Source organism: Homarus americanus, unplaced genomic scaffold (assembly GCF_018991925.1).
Source record: "Homarus americanus isolate GMGI-L3 unplaced genomic scaffold, GMGI_Hamer_2.0 scaffold51859, whole genome shotgun sequence".
Taxonomy (NCBI): domain Eukaryota; kingdom Metazoa; phylum Arthropoda; class Malacostraca; order Decapoda; family Nephropidae; genus Homarus; species Homarus americanus.
The window spans coordinates 9,389,248-9,408,661 of NW_024711292.1; the positions used below are offsets into that span (position 1 = coordinate 9,389,248).

The window sequence follows — 19,414 nt, forward strand, 5'->3', positions numbered from 1 at the left end:
TATATATATATATATATATATATATATATATATATATATATATATATATATATATATATATATATATATATATATATATATATATATATATATATATATATATATATAAATATAAATATATATATATATATATATATATATATATATATATATATATATATATATAATTATATATATATATATATATATATATATATATATATATATATATATATATATATATATATATATATATATATATATATATTAGTGATTCCTCGTTAATCTAACTCAACTGCTCTAGAAGGTCGTCGTTAACCGAAACGTTCATAAACCAAACCATTGTTTCAATGGGTTTTGGGTAATGGTTCCAGCTCACCGAAAATTCTAAATTCAACAAAATGGTAGAAAATTTCACTTACTTTGAGGTGTATGTAGAAGCTCCTGGATGATGATGATGATGATGGGAATTACAATGGGGTGAGGAGAAGGAAGAAGAGAGGCATTGGGGTGGAAGAGAAGTCACCCATGGCACCATTTCACCCATAAAATTTTAGTTCTTGGTGTATTTCAAGATTATTTTCTTTAAATCAACACTGTACTGCATTATATATTGTCAATATGTAAAATATATTTCAAAATGACCAATAATTTGCTTGGAAACACAGAAAAAAGCGTTAGTTGAAGAGAGTCTCACAAGATATTACTCCAGTGAAAACAGAGAGACTAACGCCTGTTTGCTGTGTTAAGAGGCTGGATGCTGCGATTAAACTAGTCACTTTACCTTCAATTATGTTCAATAATTGTTAAAATGACTAAAAATTTAATATTAAACTTTTAAAATTATTGAATAGTATAAACTTTGATATTTACTAAAATAGTTAGGAATTTAAGCCCCAGAACCGATTAATGTATTGGTGGACTGATACTAAAGCTGGTTGCCCGGCCAGTGCAAGCGAAAACATGTTGAGGTCGGTTCAGAAGAAATTGCTAATCCAATTTTGTTCGATAACCAATTGAAGATCCTTATGGAAGGCAGTTCGTTAATCAAATTTCAGTAACCTAGGTTAACGAGGTATATATATATATATATATATATATATATATTATATATATTTATATATATTTATATATATATATATATATATATATATATATATTTATATATATATATATATATATATATATTTATATATATATATTATATATATATATATATATATATATATATATATATATATATATATATATATATATATATATATATATATATATATATATATATATATATATATATATATATATATATATATATATATATATATATATATATATACAGTATTATTCCGCCTAATCATGTTTCACTTAACGCTGCTTTTATTATATATTGTGCCTCGCCAGAGCTGAACTTTCACTTAACACGGATTTTTTCCACATATAGCTGTGAGTGTCCGCCGAGACGCTTATTTTAGATTTGCCCCATTGCCACCCTGCCTGACTGCCTGTTTTAGCTCATAAAATTCATACAAATTACTCGCCAGAATATAATTTACATTGCTGAATTTTATAATTTGGGATCATTTTGAATATAAACATCGTATATTTTGCATTAGACATACAATTTTAGATAAATAAATTTTTTCTCAGAGTAACTATGTTATCTTTTTGTGCAAAATATATGGCGTGTATATTCAAAATATTCCCTGTCTTACAAGGAATCTAGCAATGTCAATTATATTATCCTAACTTTTAGTTTGAGGTATTATTTGTGTATTTGAGTGGTTATCCACACATCTCCTTGGGGCGAGGTTGGTGGGGGGTGGGGGAGAGAAGGAGGGACACGACCGACCATCTATTACCCAATGAAAAATTATTTTTTATTAACTGAAGATATTTGTTTTTAGCTCATAAAAAAATTCATACAAATTACCCGGTCAGGAATATAATTTACATTGCTGGAATTCTTATAATTTGGTGATCATTTTGAATATAAACATCATATATTTTGCATTAACATACAATTTTTTAGATAAAAAATTTTTCTCTAGTAACTATATTTATCTTTTTGTGCAAAATATATGACGACATATTCAAAATATTCCTGATCTTAGGGAATCCAGCAATGTCAATTATAGTATCTAACTATCCTGAGGGTATTATTTAATACTAAATGTTAAAACTCTGGAAGGGAGGATTGGTGGGGGTGGGGGAGAGGTTGGGACTGACGTAGCGGTTGGAAGAGGGAGGCAAAGGTGGGGTACTTTTGATTGACAGATGGGTATTAGAAGATTATTTTTTTTATTAACTGAAGATATTTGTTTTGGCTCATAAAATTCATACAAATTACCCGGTCAGAATATAATTTACATTGCTGGAATTCTTATAATTTGGTGATCATTTTGAATATAAACATCATATATTTTGCATTAAACATACAAATTTTAGATAAAAATTTTTTCTCTGAGTAACTATATTTATCTTTTGTGCAAAATATATGACATTTATATTCCAAATATTCACACAATCTTACAAGGAATCCAGCAATGTCAATTATATTATCCTAACAGTTTGAGGTATTATTTATTAAAATTTAGTGGTTTTCCCCAAAATTTCTCAGAGAGGGAAAGAGCCAGTGAGTGTAATGAGAAGAGGGAGAGTTGAGTCCATTATTTGAATGGACATTAACTTGGCGACTGTATTTCTCTATTTCTCTTAAGTATTAATTGTGTGCATGTACCATCATAAAATTAAGATGTTGTTTTACAACAACATAGGTATGTGCAGCCTTCAAAAAGTGGGTTGGGGTTCGAGGGCGGTTTCTGTGGAATTAATCCCATATGTTCTGTTGTTCCTGTAGTTCACTTGTGGGACCCTCTGAGTTCAATTGACAGCGTTAAATTGAAGGGGTACAACTGTATATATATATATATATATATATATATATATATATATATATATATATATATATATATATATATATATATATATATATATATATATATATATATATATATATATATATATATATATATATATATATATACTGTATATATATACAGTTGGTCCTCACATTAAGCGGTCCCGCATTCCGCGTTTCACCGTTACCGCGGTGCCTTGCCAGAACCTAACATTTTCACATTTCGCGAACGCCATTACGCGGAGTGTGTCCGGCGCGACGCTATTTTTAGATTTTCCCCACACGCCATGCGCCACCCGCCTGCCCGCCTGCCTGCCTCTCCCTCCTCCTCCCTCCGCTTGGGCAAGCGGCGCGGTAAGGTTGCACAGTGTGTCTTTGTTGTGTTATCACTGACGTCATATGACGTACAAGACCTGTGATTGGCCATGCATCCCTACCCTCCTCTGCTGCTAGCTGTAATTGGCTTAAAGTATTATGACGTGTCCACCCGGGGCAGGGAGGGAGGGAGGAGAGACGACGCTTGACCTAGCCGCGACAGTCTCATCCCTCAAGGCCACTCCGTGTTAACGCGCATCCATTGTTCCGTAAAATGGCTTCCGCCGGACCACCACCCCCAGAGAAAAACCTTTCCTTACCTGGACCCAGCGGCACTAAGCCAAAGAGGACACGACGTTCCTTAAGCTACGAGGTGAAGTACCAAATTATTCAAGATTTGGAGAAAGGAACACGGCAAGTTGATCTCGCGTGCCAGCATGGCGTCAACGAATCTATGATTCGCACGATCAAGAAGGATGCAGCCAAGATCAAAGAGCACATGAAAATCACAAAGTCTGCAGGTGCTTCTATGATCAAGTATTTTCACAACCAGGTGCTTCTCAAGACAGAAAATTACTTGTGAGCTACTTGGTGCGTCAGGCGAGACGGAACATGGCGGTCGACACGCGCTCTGTGAAGGACTACGCACGTGAACTGTACATGGCAGTGGCACGAAAGATGGGAATTACAGAGCCCAAACCCTTTACTGCTTCCTCTGGGTGGTTACAGAGGTTTAAGATCCGGAACAAGATCACCAATATAAACATTGGTGGTGAAGAAGCGAGTGCTGATCGTGCTGCGGCTCGGGAATTTCCTCCGTTTTTACTTGAGATTATGGAGGAAGGACAGTACAGTGACGACCAGGTGTTTAACATGGACGAATCTGGTCTTTTCTGGAGAAAACTACCTTCCAAGTCCTACATTGTGAAGAATGCCAGCAGGATTCGGGGCCGGAAAATGCAGAAGGAACGCATCACCGTCCTGTTTGCCACCAATGCCTCCGGTACCTGTAAGCTCAAGTTATCGGTGATCCACACAGCATGCAAGCCGCACGCCTACAAAACCATGGACATGACCAAGCTAAATGTCCACTGGCTGACAGCACGTAAGGCATGGATGTTCTCTACACTGTCCCTCTCCTGGTTTGATGACTGTTTTGTTCCCGATGTAAAGAAATTCTGTGAGCAACAGAATGTCCCATTTAATATTTTGTTACTGCTGGACAACGCACCAGGACACTCGCCCCTACTGTTAGATCGTCACCCCAACGTAAAAGTGGTCTTCCTTCCTCCCAACACTACGTCTATATTACAGCCCATGGACCAGGAGTTGATTTGCAATGTGAAAGCTGCATTCTCAACAAAAAAATTCCAGCTCCTGAACGACTACACCAACACCAGGGAAGAGTTGCGTGACCTAAGTGACACCACCACCGATAGCAAGAGCGACGAAGATGAGGAACAACGGTTAGAACAGCAAAAAATACTCTTCAAACAATTCTGGAGAGTATTTAACATCAAGAAAGCTGTGGACATCTTGGTGGAGTCATGGGATCAGCTGTCTATTGCTACAATTCGTCACGCATGGAGACATGTGTTGCATGGAATACCAGGTGAGAGGAGGAGTCAATCTGTGACTGGTGAGGTTCAGAATGTTGCAGTAGCAGTGGACCTTGCCAGAGAAGCTGCGCAGACTGTTACAGTTCCAGGCTTCTCCGAGACCACCAACGACGACATCCTGGAGGTGATCAGAGATCCTGAAGTGACTGCCGACGAGATGATGGAAGAAGAACACGTCAGTGAAGAGGAGGAAGAAGGTGCGGCAGTCTCCGAAGAACACAATTTAAGTCATAGTGATATTAAGGGTGCCATGGAGTGTGCAGAGAAGATGAAGTCCTTCCTTTCCCACGACAATGACGATGGCCGCTATGAAGTCTTCCATAACCGGCTGGTGCAGGCTATGGAGCCGTACATCAAGGTGTATCACGACAACATCAACGCCAGCCGTCAGCAAAGCATAACAGATTTCTTCACCCGCAACCCACCACAGCCAGCCCAAGCCAGTGATAGTGACAGTGAAGTTGACTTTGAGGGATTTGTCAGGGAAGCCCTGACAATTGTAAGTGACAGTGATGATGATTCACCTAGTAATGGTGATTCACCTGAGGGCCAGTAATCTGCCCTCTGCCTCGGAACCAGCCTCCATCCCCGTATGCTGACCCATCTCTTCTACTACCGTAAGTGTTCCACATAATTTTTAGTTTTCTAACCTTACCTTTATTTTTCCTATGTTAACCTTTATCTTTCCTAACCTAACCTCTTCTATATTACTTGTTTTTTCATACCATCATAAAGTTAAGATAAATTTTTTACTACAACATAGTTGTGTGTCGTCAAAAAGTGGAGTTTGGGGATCGGCCTGGACTCCATTTCAATTAATCCCATATGTTATGTTGTTCACTTTACGCGTTCCTCACTTTCCGCGGGACCCTCCAGGTTACATTAACCGCGTAATGTGAGGACCAACTAAACAATATATATAGCAACAACCAGCAACAACATATATATATATATATATACATATACATATACATATACATATATATATATATATATATATATATATATATATATATATATATATATATATATATATATATATATATATATATATATATACTATACTATATATATATATATATATATATATATATATACACACACACACACACACACAGTCGGCCCTTATCTGCAGCGGGTTTATAATACGGATTTGCAAATCTTGGATTGCCCAGCAGATATTCTGTACATTGAGTAATTGGAAGTACATTCAAATAAGCCGCCCGTTCAACTTAGCGTGTGACACCGAACCACCGGGACACATGCAGCTCCGTAACCTCACACACACACACACACACCGCATAGCTCTCCCTCCCACTCAGTCAGTCTGGCTGTAACCACACTTGTGGTGACTCAGCATTGTAATTGCAAAAAATATTACATTTCCGTGAATGTATTATATCAAGCACAGTATGAATAAATTTCACTAATATAAAGTATTTTAACGAAAACTACTAAAAAAAGCGAGTGACATATCTTGAACATCGAACGTTTAAAATTAAAGTCTTCTGTTTTCATGTAGTTTATCTAATTTACATTGAAATGCATTACGTTTCAGCAAAAACGCTACTATTTATTTCTGAGAATATGGAAATGTAATATTTTGCTGGAAATAGGCGTCGTATTACAGTGGAAAGTGACCACAAGCAATGACTTCGCTTTCTTCGTTCAAAAGATGTTACCGCAATAAGCACCCCGAGATGGTTTTCAGTTAAAAACTGTTGTATTACAATAATATTCTATCTAATTCACTTGTGATGCAACAGTTTTTTAACCGAAAACCATTGGCGATTACGGTAACATCTTTTGAGCGAAAAGCGAAAGTCATTGTTTTCGTCACGATTTTATCCCACTCTCCACTGTAATATATGCGTCATTTCGCTTAAAAATATTACATTTCGTGAATGTAGCATATCAGAAAGTATGAATATAATATCATTGTTATATAACAGTATTTGAACGGAAAACTATTAAAAAAGCAGTAACATCTCTTGAACATTGGGAGGTTAGGTAAAAGTCTTTTCATTTTTGTCATGTATTTTTATCCTGTACATTGAAATACATCACGTTTCATAAAACTACTATTTATTTCTGAGAATATATGCATTCAGGGGCACAGTTTAGGTAAAATATACCATATTAACATAACATTTTTTAATTGAAAAAGATTAGAAAACAAATTACCCTCTAGCCCTGTTCAAGGAGGAAGACTGGGAGGCTGTTTGGTGCTTAAGGCGATGACAAGGAAAATGGTTTTGATGGATTTTTAATGAAAATATTCAGAAAGATTTTAACAATCAGAAGTAAAGCTGAAGGCTTCAGGACATGGCAGAGGATGAGATTAGGAGCTAATTGAAGAGCCGCGACACTGGGCTGACGAAGGAGGATACAGGAGTTAGTAGACTCCAGACAAGGAAGAGGAAGGGGAAGGAAGGAAGAGCACCAAGAAATAGCGATGGAAGTTGGGGGAGATGACCAGGAATATTGAGGCACTGAAAAACCTGGCTATAGTATGGACCCCTCCATAGTACGTGCCCTGAAATTCATGCGAGGATGGATGGCGTCTTCGCTCCATACAAAAACATAATGGAAGAAAGAGAGCGACAACTCCCAGGAGGGTTAACACCATCAATCACTGGCGGCAGTGAGGAAGCAGCTGAATCCACCGTCGCCCCCACTTCACCACCCGTTATGGAATTGAGTGACGATGAGCCCGATGACACCCGTCCTGTCGCCGAGGATAGGAACTGTACAGTAAAGTGAAATTTTTATCTCTTTTTTTTTTAATAGCTCTTCTTGCCTTGTTTATTGTTTGTAAAAATGCACAGCACAGTACAGTTCAGTACTGTACATAGGAAGTGGAGGTGCAGTTATTCAAAACATTTGTGTTCGTTGTCGGCAGTAGTGACGGTGAGGAGGGAGCGAGTTGGGAGGAGTGGTGACCTTGGACGCGGGAGCAGGGACGAGTGGAGATGCCAGCCAGTACATTACGGGTGTATTAATTGTTTTTATAGCTATTTTTGCATTTTATTATTAAATATTGTACATTACGTTTCAACAAAACTACCACCATTTATTTCTGAGAACATGGAAAATGTAATATTTTAAGGAAATGATGCACGACATAGTGAAAGTGGATAAAATTGTGACGCAAAGAATGGATTTCTTTCTTCGCTCAAAAGATGTTACCGTAATCGCCGAAAGTGGTTTTCATTGTGGGATTATAAGGCTAATGATAGGATAGAATATTATTGTAATACAGCACGAAAGTAATAGTAGTATTCTAAGTATAACGCGATAATTGTGTTCTTGTAAAATATCGTGTTATAGAAAATCGCAGAATAGAAATAATAGGGCTTATGGAGAAAATAGGGTTAGGTGCAGATTACTCTCGAATCGAAAAAATTTAGTAGTTAGCCTAACACAAAGGATAAGTAATAAGTTCAAATAAATGTTACATTCATATCTAATAATGAAATCATACAGTAAATTTAACACTTTACCTTGAAAAAATATGAATGTAACTTGATGGGGGAGAAGGGTGATTTTGAGGTTGATAACATCAAGCTTCTCTTCAAGTGTTATATCCTTTCTTTTACGATAATCACCGGGAATTCTATCATCAGAATGCTTTTTGGAGATATTCTTCTTTACCATATTCACAGTTAATACCACAAAATTGGAGAAATAGTAAGCAAAAATCGCGTTATAGCAAACAAGCGATCGCGTTATACAAATATTGTTCCGAATTCATAAATCGCGTTAGAGCAAATTCGCGTTATCAAAACACGCGTTATAGCAGAACTCACTGTACAACAGTTTTTTAACTGAAAACCATTCGAAAAGCGATTATGGTAAAATCTTTTGAGTAACGAAAGAAAGCGAAAGTCATTGTTTTCCTCATGATTTTATCCCACTTTCCACTGTAATATGTACGTCATTCCAGCAAAAATATTATATTTCCATATTTATTTCTGAGAATACCTATATTCATTCAATCACAGTTAAGGTCAAATATACTAGTGATGTAATATTTTAATGAAAATACGGTATCGTAGTTTTCTTTTGTTTCAAATTTAATTAACAAAGATTGATGTTTCAAATGTAATGAACAAAAATTTATGTACAGTATCTATAAATAAACTTTAATAAATGAATACTTTGTTTTACATCGTCCTGTGCTACCATACCATGGATTTGGCTACTTTGGGCTTGCTATGATGACGCAAGAGATCTGCCCTGGCAACTGTACCGACACTCACAGCTGGTGGTGCGTTGGTGCATCGTTTCCATTGTTTACTGGTAGTTACTGGTAAATATTTTTCAACCTAACGAAACTATTACCCGTTTAGAGGTCGACCCCCAATTTTTTGCCAAATAATTTGGTCTTAAAAACTTGAACTACACACAGGTATATACGGTAAATAAGGACATGGGGGGCCAGGGTTTTTTTAGGGGGGCAGCACATATACACGGATTTTTAACATCCACGGGTATCTCTGTTACGTAACCCCCGCATATGTTAAGGGCAGTGTGTGTGTGTGTATGTATGTATGTATGTATGTATGTATGTATGTATGTATGTATGTAAAAAAATGTATGTATATGTATGTATCAATGTATGTATATATATATATATATATATATATATATATATATATATATATATATATATATATATATATATATATATATATATATATATATATATATATATATATATATATATATATATATATATATATATATATATATATATATATATATATATACACACAGTAGGCTCTCACCAATAATGTCTAATAGGTGCCTGAAAAACACCGTTATTAGCAAAAACTTTATTTGTGTGACATTAAAATACATGTAAAAATGGTTTATTGGTGCTGCCACCCCAAGAATTTCACCCATTTTTCCCCTTAGAAGCCCTCCTAACACTTTTTGTTAGCCGAAATAAAAGGAATTGTTATTCAATCATCAAAATAAAGAGTTTGAGTAATATAACACTTAGCTTGGGGGAGTTTTTGGGGTGCTTGGTGTGATGATTGTTCCATATCTTCTGAGGGCCGCTAACACTTGCACTGTCTTTCATTCTACAAGCTAACCATTTCACAAGAAAATGCTCGTTATCACTAACAACCTGTTTCTATCGCCTTTATCATTCATAGCTCGCCCCGCATTTCCATCACTACCGAAATATTTTTAGCAAGCGCAATACTCTTCTTGGTCTCCTCTAAGTTCCTCTTAATATTTCGCACTGTAGACTCAGGACAGTTCAATTTCCTCACAATATCAATGTTCCGTGCACCACTTTCATTGAGCTCAACAATCTGTTCTTTATCCTTGACCGAGGAGGCACGCTTCTTGTGGCTTTGTCTCTTAGCTTTGGTATCTTTTTTCTCATTCACTTTAAAAGTTCCGGGGCATTCAGGTGACAAATCACTCCCTCCACCACCTCCCCTAGCCCCCACAGGCAAAAATGTGGAAGCCATTATTGATCACCGACCCTAGCAACCACTGGTTATAGACTCGAAAATCTCACACGTGGGCGCAGCACTGTATTCCACGGAGAGTGTGTAAGAGTGAGGCGGAGCGGACAACTACGTCATCAACATGGTGGCAAACAAACGCTATCATTGATGCGCTCAGACGCTTCCCGCGAAAACTCCGTTATTTAAGAGAATCCAGACGTTATCGAAAATGAGTATCTATTGTAACTTACCGTTATTGTCGAAAACGTTATTGTGGAAGTCGTTATTGACGAGAGCCTACTGTGTATAAAATATATATATATATATATATTTCATGTAGATCCATGTTTGTCCTCCTACGTGCATTCCACATGGCTCCGGGACATAAGCCAGCCTCATCAAAGGCAAATATTACTAGCAAAGACTCTAAAGTGACCAAGAGATCAAGAATAGTGATGACCTTAACAGAAAAAACAGTTTTATTGGACAAGCTCAGAGGTGGTATGAGCTATGGCTCGAAATGTGGTGAAGACTGACAATTCATTTGTGTCTTTTGTCAGAATACAAGTCTTCAAGTGGAGGAATGTGGGTGGAGGAGAACTGGCTGGCTGGCTGGCGTGACTGAGTGAGGGAGGGCAGACGCCAGAGAACAGGGAGAGGTTGGCAATGCAAAAGCATTGTGTTTACGTTTTTCCATTATTATACTACAATATGATTAGTATCAATAATGATGTTAAAATATGCCGGTACAGTTCAACAGTGATCAGTGTGACCACTACGCCGTGAGTGGAGAGCATAGCGTGGTTAAGTGCATGACCTACCTGAGCTGTTTGGTGGCCACAGGTACAGTGATTCTTAAAAGAGTATTCGCGGTTTTGGCTTTTCGTGGGGGTTTCAGGAACGTAATTCCCACGAAAAACACGGGATTACTGTACAGTCGACCCTCGTTAATTCGGACCCCTTTAATCCGGATTTCGGATAAATCGGACAAAATCTGAACTGTCCATATCAAATTTCTGGTTCTGGGATTGTCCCAGTTGCAATTAGGGTTGCAATTTCAAATTCTTTGTCACTACTAAGAAATAACAAAGTCCCTGGTGCACTCTAAGATTAAGAGAAAACGGACGACTCAGGAGTGCTGAAGTAAGAGAAAACGGACTCTTATGACGGGGCACTCAAATAAAGAGACATGGCTACATGTTTTGTGGTTCTAGCCACTGTACAGTATCCTTTTCATCACTTTGTAATAAACCTCGTTATGCCTATGTGTTTCTGATAATTATCATAACATTATATATTTATATATTTAGCGGTTGTACAAACACAAGGCCTCACACATGCCATTCAGACTGACAGTCTTGACAAGTTTTACCAACCATAAAGACAGTTGAAGCTTTAAACATCACTCACAATGGATCTTGAATATTCCAACTGTAATCAGACATACCTAAGTTGCCTCAACAATTGCAACCCCAGTTGCAATATCAAATTATATGTCACTACTATGATATAACAGTCTCTGGTGCACTTTAAGATTAAGAGAAAACGGACGACTCCGGAGTGCTGAAGTGAGAGAAAACGGACTTCTATGACGGGGCACTCAAATAAACATATACATAGCTGTATAATGCAATATTAACCCCTAAATCAGTTAATTCGGACAATCGGCTAAAACGGACACCCTTCCCCCCCTATTAGTCTGTTTTAACAAGGGTCGACTGTATAATTAAAAAAGTAAAGCCAAAATAAAAAAAATTCTATAGATATGGTAAATACCTCTCAGCTGATGCCTGTTGGATCCTTTGCTTGGCACTCTGCCTTAACACAGAAGCTAAAAACCCAAGCTACAAATAATTCAAAACAAGGTTGGTGAGGTTCATTTTTTACTTGAATACAAGAGGTAACGTTGGTCATTAAGTCCTCCAATCACTGAACCTGTCAAGTGTGATAGATAGAGTGAAGCAGCTGAGGCTGAATCATGCTTACAGGATTTTCAATGGACTGTGCCCAAAGTATCTAACAACAAACTTAGCAAGACTTAGGGATATGAGCAGGCAGGGCACTAGAGGGAGTGAACATAATTTCATGGTATCTGGTGTCTATGGTCAAGTGAAAAAAAAATTCTTCTTTACTGCTATAACAGACTGGAACAAGTTACAAGACAACATCAAAACCAATTACAGTATTAAACAATTCAAAGCTAAAAAAAAAAAGAAGCACAACAGATGAAGCTAGAGCAAGAAGAGAGTTTCTATATCATTAAACACCAGAATGTAGTACAGGTGCTCCTCTACTTACGAACGAGTTACGTTCCTGAGGCTTGTTTGTAAGTCCAATTGTTTGCATGTCCAACTTTACTCTTGTAGATACCAAACATATTGTAAAAAATTACAAGATTATGGATATTTAGTACAGCTATACCCTTTAATACAGCCTTAAAACCTGGCTCACTCTTCTCCTCTTGGGTAATGTTTGTTCAATCAAAAATTTTCTTCAAAATAATCCAGTCTCATCCACATTAAACACCTGTTCTGGTAGGTAACCCCCCTCAGTGATGATGTTTGTATCTCTGAAAGTCTGTAAGTTGAACATTCTTAAGTAGAGGAGCACCTGTACTGCATTTGTGATCCTCCAGCCTCAGATAGTCCATCAAATAAACTTTCACAAATACTCCTGTAGACAGGCATGGGGCTGAAGCCAGCTTCGGCTTCTGGAAGCCATGGTTTCTGGACTTGGCTTCAGCTTAAAAACTTTCTAAAGGCTTTGGCTTCGTAGCCACTGGCACAGCACTGGTTTGGCTTTTAAGCCACAGGCCTGGCTTTGGATTTTCATCTTTACACAGACATACTGACTATATTATATAATTGTACAGTAGGTTCTCAAATTTTGCAAGTTTTAATTCAACATTTTTTATTTGGACACAAAAAAAAATACACAATTTCAAATTTCAACGGGGGAAACTCGAATTTCGACAGGTTTGAGCGACCCGCCAGTTAGTTCTTAGCTGTTTGTGGCGCTAGCAGCGCCATTAGCTCCTTCCCGCCCACGCACTGAGACAGCCAGAACTTTATCTCTTGGTGATCTCGAGTTCAGATGCTCATTTCGTGCCCTTGATATGGCAAGTGATGAACCAATAGGTGGTGGGGGTCAACCTGGTGTAAACGGGAACCCTCTTAAGTGCCCAGAACCGCCAAAGGCAAAAAGGGGGAACAGAGTTGGCAAGAAACATGCAAAATATAGTTTGGCTGACAAGGCAAAAATTGTGGAATATATCGAGAAAGGCATGAAGACCAGTGAAATTCGGTGACTAAAAGGTGCACCTGAAAGTACAAGAAGAACACTGAAGCAACAAATGGACATTGGAAAGAAGTATTTCGGTACCCACAAACGAATGAGTGCAGGCACAAGTGAATATCGCAAAATCATTGCAATATCCGAGGCGTACCTTAGCAAATCGTTGAGCAGCAGAGTGAAGGAGGATGCCAGCGTGTCCGGGCCAGAGTTGTGTGAGCAGGCTAGTGATTTACAGTGCATTGTGCAAAAAGAAAAACATTTCATCTCCCCCCAGTTTCAAGGCATCTGTTGGCTGGCTTGCTAATTTTAAGAAGTGGTGTCAAGTGAAGTTGGCGAAGTATCATGGTGAAATTGCCTCTGCAGACATTAGTGGAGCAGACTCATTTCCAGCAATTACAAAGCAGATTGTTTAAAATGGTGGTTATTCCTACGAACAAATATACAACTGTGACGAAACTGGTTTTTACTGGAAAACGTCCCCTACTACCATGTACATGCACAAAACAGAGAAACAAGCAAAAGGCACCAAACTCGCAAGGGATAGATTCAGTGTGTTATTCACTTGCAATGCGTCTGGTTTGCATAAAATGAAACCTCTTGTTATTCACAAGTATCAGAAACTGCATGCGTACAGGAATCAAGATATGAATACGCTTAATGTGTATTGGGAGAAGACTGCCAAAGGTTACATGGACAAAAATCTGTCAAAGAAGTGGTTTGAGAAGTATTTTTTCCCTGACGCAAGGGCACATTGTAGGCGTAAGAACCTAGATTTCAATGTGTTGTTATTCAGGGACAATGCGCCTGGTCATGCTATGTATTTGGTAGACTTCCACCCCAACGTACAAGTGTGTTTCCTTCCAGCGAACACAACTTCAAAGATACAGCGACTGGATCAAGAACCGATAGCCAATGTTAAGCTCATGTACTACCGCACCGTTCACAACCAAATGTGCCATGAAACTGACAGCCAAGTTGAACTGCTACAAATTGCTACAGTTAGTGATATTGAGAGTGAAGATGAGAAAGAGTCTGCCACCCTTGAAACGTCTGCCACACCTGGACCATCTTCTGCCACCCAAGGACCATCTTCCACCCCTGCCCATATACTAACTGTTAAGCAATTTTGGAAAAAAATTTAATATTCGCAATGCTGTTGACACAATGGTTGATTTGTGGCATGAGATCAATGTTCCAACAATCACACACGCTTGGACACCACTCTTCCCTCATCTCAAGGTCGAGTGTGGAGGTGCCTCAGGTGCGCAGCAGCTAGACAACGGTTCATTGTTAGCAGACAGTCGCGTCAGTAAGGCATGTAGGCGGTAAATTTGCCGAGGTCACTAAGGCCACTATTATGAACCTTGTAACTTTTAATTCTGAGGAAAACATAACTGAGATGCTTGAAAATGATTCTGATTCTAGCTCAGACGAAGAAGGAAACCGGAAGTGATTGAAAAATTGACCACTGCCAAGCTGGCAAAGATTCTCGCAGAGTGCCGTGACATGAAAGAATCACTTCAGAAATTCACTCAAGACGCCCCTGAACTACAAAATGCATTGCCCCACCTTGACAGTCTCAATGATATTCTCATGGCAATTTACAACTGCAAAATCAAGGAAAAACAACAGCCTGTGATAAGAAGATGCTTCCGACACTGCCAGGATGTAGCCAAAACAATCCAGAACATTCACGTAGCAGATGGGGCCGAGGATGCTGCAACGGCAGATGTTGAACCACTCGAGAAAGACTTAGACTTTGAAGGATTTCTGGATGTGGCCCAGGATGGGCCCACATCCAACTAACCCACCTCTAGCCTTGGAATCAGCCCATCATTGCTGTGCCTTCGGTTTGTGCTTTTTTTTTTTAAACTTTTTTGTGTTGTTTTTATTTCACCTTATCTGCATTATTTTTGTTGGTTTATTAGGATGTTGCTTTATTACAGGTAGTAATTCACCAAAAAAGTAGGGTAAATAAGGCAAAATTTAGCCAAACATAGAAAGTACCAGACTTAAATTAATTTTCGCCATAGGAAGTTGTATTTAAATTTCGCGAGGTTTTTACAGTCTAAATAGGTGTCCAAATATGAGAGCTTACTGTATTCAGATCATATAAAATAGTATAAGTATATAAAATTAGTGGTCAATTCAAGGGAGCGCAATTTTGACTTGACTAGTGACATGGGTTGTTGTGTTGGCACTGAAATTACTGACCACCATGTCAGTGACCAGTGCTGCCTTGAGAAAATATTATCTCAGGTCAATCAGGTCAGACTCTCCACCCCAGGTAGTGCCAGGGAGGGTAAACTTTAGGAGAGGCAGGTCAAATGTAAGTTGGCCATCTGACCTGACATGAACTGAGATCCTCACTAACATTACAAGTTATCCCTACTGATCTATTCTCACAAGGACCTGACCCAAACGTCGTTAGAGATCAAAGATACCAAATGGTTGTGACCTGACGTTAACTTGCTTAGTACAGCATGCCCTTAAAATTCGCAGGGGACTGGGTCTCAAAATGGCCGTGAATTGCCAAAACTGCGAATGTCATTTGCTGACTACGGGTGGGAGGTTACATTTTTACTCATGTGCAAAAAATGCATATTCCCTTTATGTGTTTGCACTTAGGACAATTATTTTTTTAACCTGTACTGTATACGTGTGTGTGTACACACACACACACACACACATAAATAATAATGGGAAAATCCTCTCATAAATAATCAGAAACGACAACAAAATGTATCAAAATGAAGAAAAAAATGAGTGTCTACCCTCAAGTCAACCCCAAGCTTTGTTATTAAAGTTGGGTTGGTTGGGTTGCCATACAGCATCCATCCATCCATCCATATATGCATCTATCAATCTATCTACTTATCCATCCATCCATTAATCTATCTATCTATTAATCTAGCCATTCATCCACCTATCCATCCATCTATCTATCTTTCCATCTACCTATTTATCTATTTCTTGGTAAGTCAAACACAAAATATACTGTTTACTGGAACACTATTGATATTGAAATGTTATAGAGAAAATGCTAAAGTCATTGGACTGTAACCCCCATTTAAGATTTTGACAAAATGTTTTAAAAGCCTCTTTTCATGACCAAGACTCATTATCACCACATATTTTAATGTCGACATCACTGGAAACTATACTACAACATACCAATCAATTAATTTGTTTTTAAAGCAATTACAGTTTTAACTAAAATAATGAAACAATTCGTTTAGGGTGGAGAAATAACCACTTGCAATGAGTAGTGCATATTCATAGCAATAATTGTCAAATTTGTTTGGTCCATCATCACTTTAACTGGTGAATTGCCGATTCACATGCTTTATGTTGAAATAAACTATTCTACATTGTTTCAGACAGTAAATCTCGCTTCAACATGAGAAATATCAAAATCAAATAAAAAATTTTGAACAATTCATCGACTTGCTGATTTTTACTGAAATTCGAGTTCTTCTTTTGTCTTAAATTATTTTTAGATGTATATAAGGACTTTGGCTATGATACAGTGGGATTTTAAACATTGTTCTGTAAGTACTGTACTGTATGCACATAGCATGTATTCTGACTTACGTACAAATCTGACTTAAGAATGTCTTCAGGAACGTAACCCATTCATAACCCGGGGACCCCCTGTGTGTGTGTGTGTGTGTGTGTGTGTGTGTGTGTGTGTGTGTGTGTGTGTGTATATATATACAGCTAGACCCCGACTTACGACGGGGTTAGGGACCCAAATCCAGGTCGTAAGTCCGACATAGATAAAAAAAAAGAATTAAATTTTTTTTTTAAATAAAAAATCTACAATGAAATATAGTACAGTAAAAGTAATAAATAATGAGGAATGGATACAGTGTGACTGAGCACTTACCTTTAATGTAGTCAGCTGAATGCACATGGGGCCCCCATAATTTTCTAATTATACATGGAGACTACATTAACTGGAAACGTTTCGGTATAGAAAATGCGTGTCATTTGAAAAAAAAAAAAAAAAAAAAAAAATTAATACAAAATCTACAGTGAAATACAGTACAGTGAGAGTAATAAATAATGAGCAATGGATACAGTGTGACTGAGCACTTACCTTTAATGTAGTCAGCTGAATGCACATGGGGCTCCCATAATTTTCTAATTATACATGGAGACTACATTAACTGGAAACGTTTCAGTATAGAAAATGCGTGGGTCATTTGAAGAAAAGAAAAGAAAAAAAAAATGGTCACAACTGCAGCGGTCGTAAGTCCCGACGGTCGTAAGTCCCGACGGTCGTAAGTCGAAGCAGTCGTAAGTCGGGGTCTAGCTGTGTGTGTATATATATATATATATATATATATATATATATATATATATATATATATATATATATATATATATATATATATATATATATATATATATATATATATATATATATATATATATATATATATATATATATATATATATATATATATATATATATATATATATATATATACACACACACACACACACACAGTAATACCCAGCTTTACGCGTTTTTTTACGCGTTTCTACATTTACGCGGTACCCTGCCAGAACCGGAGTGGTGCCAGAACTGGAATTCCCACTTTACGCAGCGCATCTGTATCTACTCATATACACGTGGGTGAAGTATAATTTTTTTATTTAGCTCATAAAATTCATACAAATTACCCGGCCAGAATATAATTTACATTGCTTGAATTCTTACAATATGATGATCATTTTGAATATAAACATGATGGATTTTGCATTAGACATTCAAATTTCAGATCTAATGTAATAATTTGGTTTACACAAAGCAAATATTTTATCTTTTGTGCAAAATATATGAAGTTTACATTCAAAATATTCCCTGACCTGCAAGGAATCCAGAAATGTCAATTATATTATCCTAACTTTAGTCTGGGGTATTATTTATTACTATACCTTAAAATCTAGTGTTTTCACCCAAATATTTCTCAGAGAGGTAGGAGCCAGTGAGCTGGGAAGAGTGGGGGAGTTGAGTCCATTATTTGAATGGACATTAACCTGGCGACTGTATTTCTCTTAAATATTAATTGTGTGTGCATACCATCATAAAATTAAGATGTTATTTTTACTACAACATAGGTATTTTGTCGGAAAAAGTGGAGTTTGGGGGTCGGGCCAGTCTCTATTGGAATTAATCCCATAAGTTCTGTTGTTCACTTTACGTGGTTTTCACTTTCCGCGGTACCCCGTGGGTTCAATTGACCGCCTAAATCGGGGTACTACTGTATATATATATAAAAGTAATATCTCTCTTTACCAGAACTCTCCGACAACCGGAATTCAATTTTTCTCGGAAAAGCGTTCCCAAATCTGGAATTTTCGGCTTTGGTTGCAATTTTCCAAGGGTCAAATTTTCTGGGAAAATTCCATTAATTTTCCCGATACCTAGAATATTCTGAGAGATGAAAATCAGGCGCATTTTCCAGAAATTCCGAGAACATTTTTCCCATATCCAGAAAATTCCCGGGATGGGGATTTCTTTCCGGGTTCAAGATATGATGTAATGCGCGATGTATGGAACTTCTGAGAAAATTTTCCTGGTACCCAGAAAGAAAAATTACAGAAAATTCCAGGGATGAGGGATTTTTATTCAGCTTCGAGAGAGTCGTCTCGTCACCCGGAATCCTCTCGTCCCCGGAAGTGCTCTGCACCAATTGTTCCGGGTAACGGAGATATTACTGAATGCACACACACACACACACATGCAGGTTATTTCAGAAATATGTTTCACAATTCTCGGGCTGTATTCCTTGGACATACATGAGGATAAA

General features: G+C 37.5%; 1 protein-coding gene across 8 annotated transcripts in view; it reads right to left on the reverse strand.

The window, feature by feature from the left end:
* LOC121877511 (plasma membrane calcium-transporting ATPase 2-like) overlaps nt 1-19,414 on the reverse strand; it is a 155,015-nt gene that overhangs the window by 43,998 nt on the left and 91,603 nt on the right. The gene's annotated exons all lie outside the window — the stretch shown is intronic.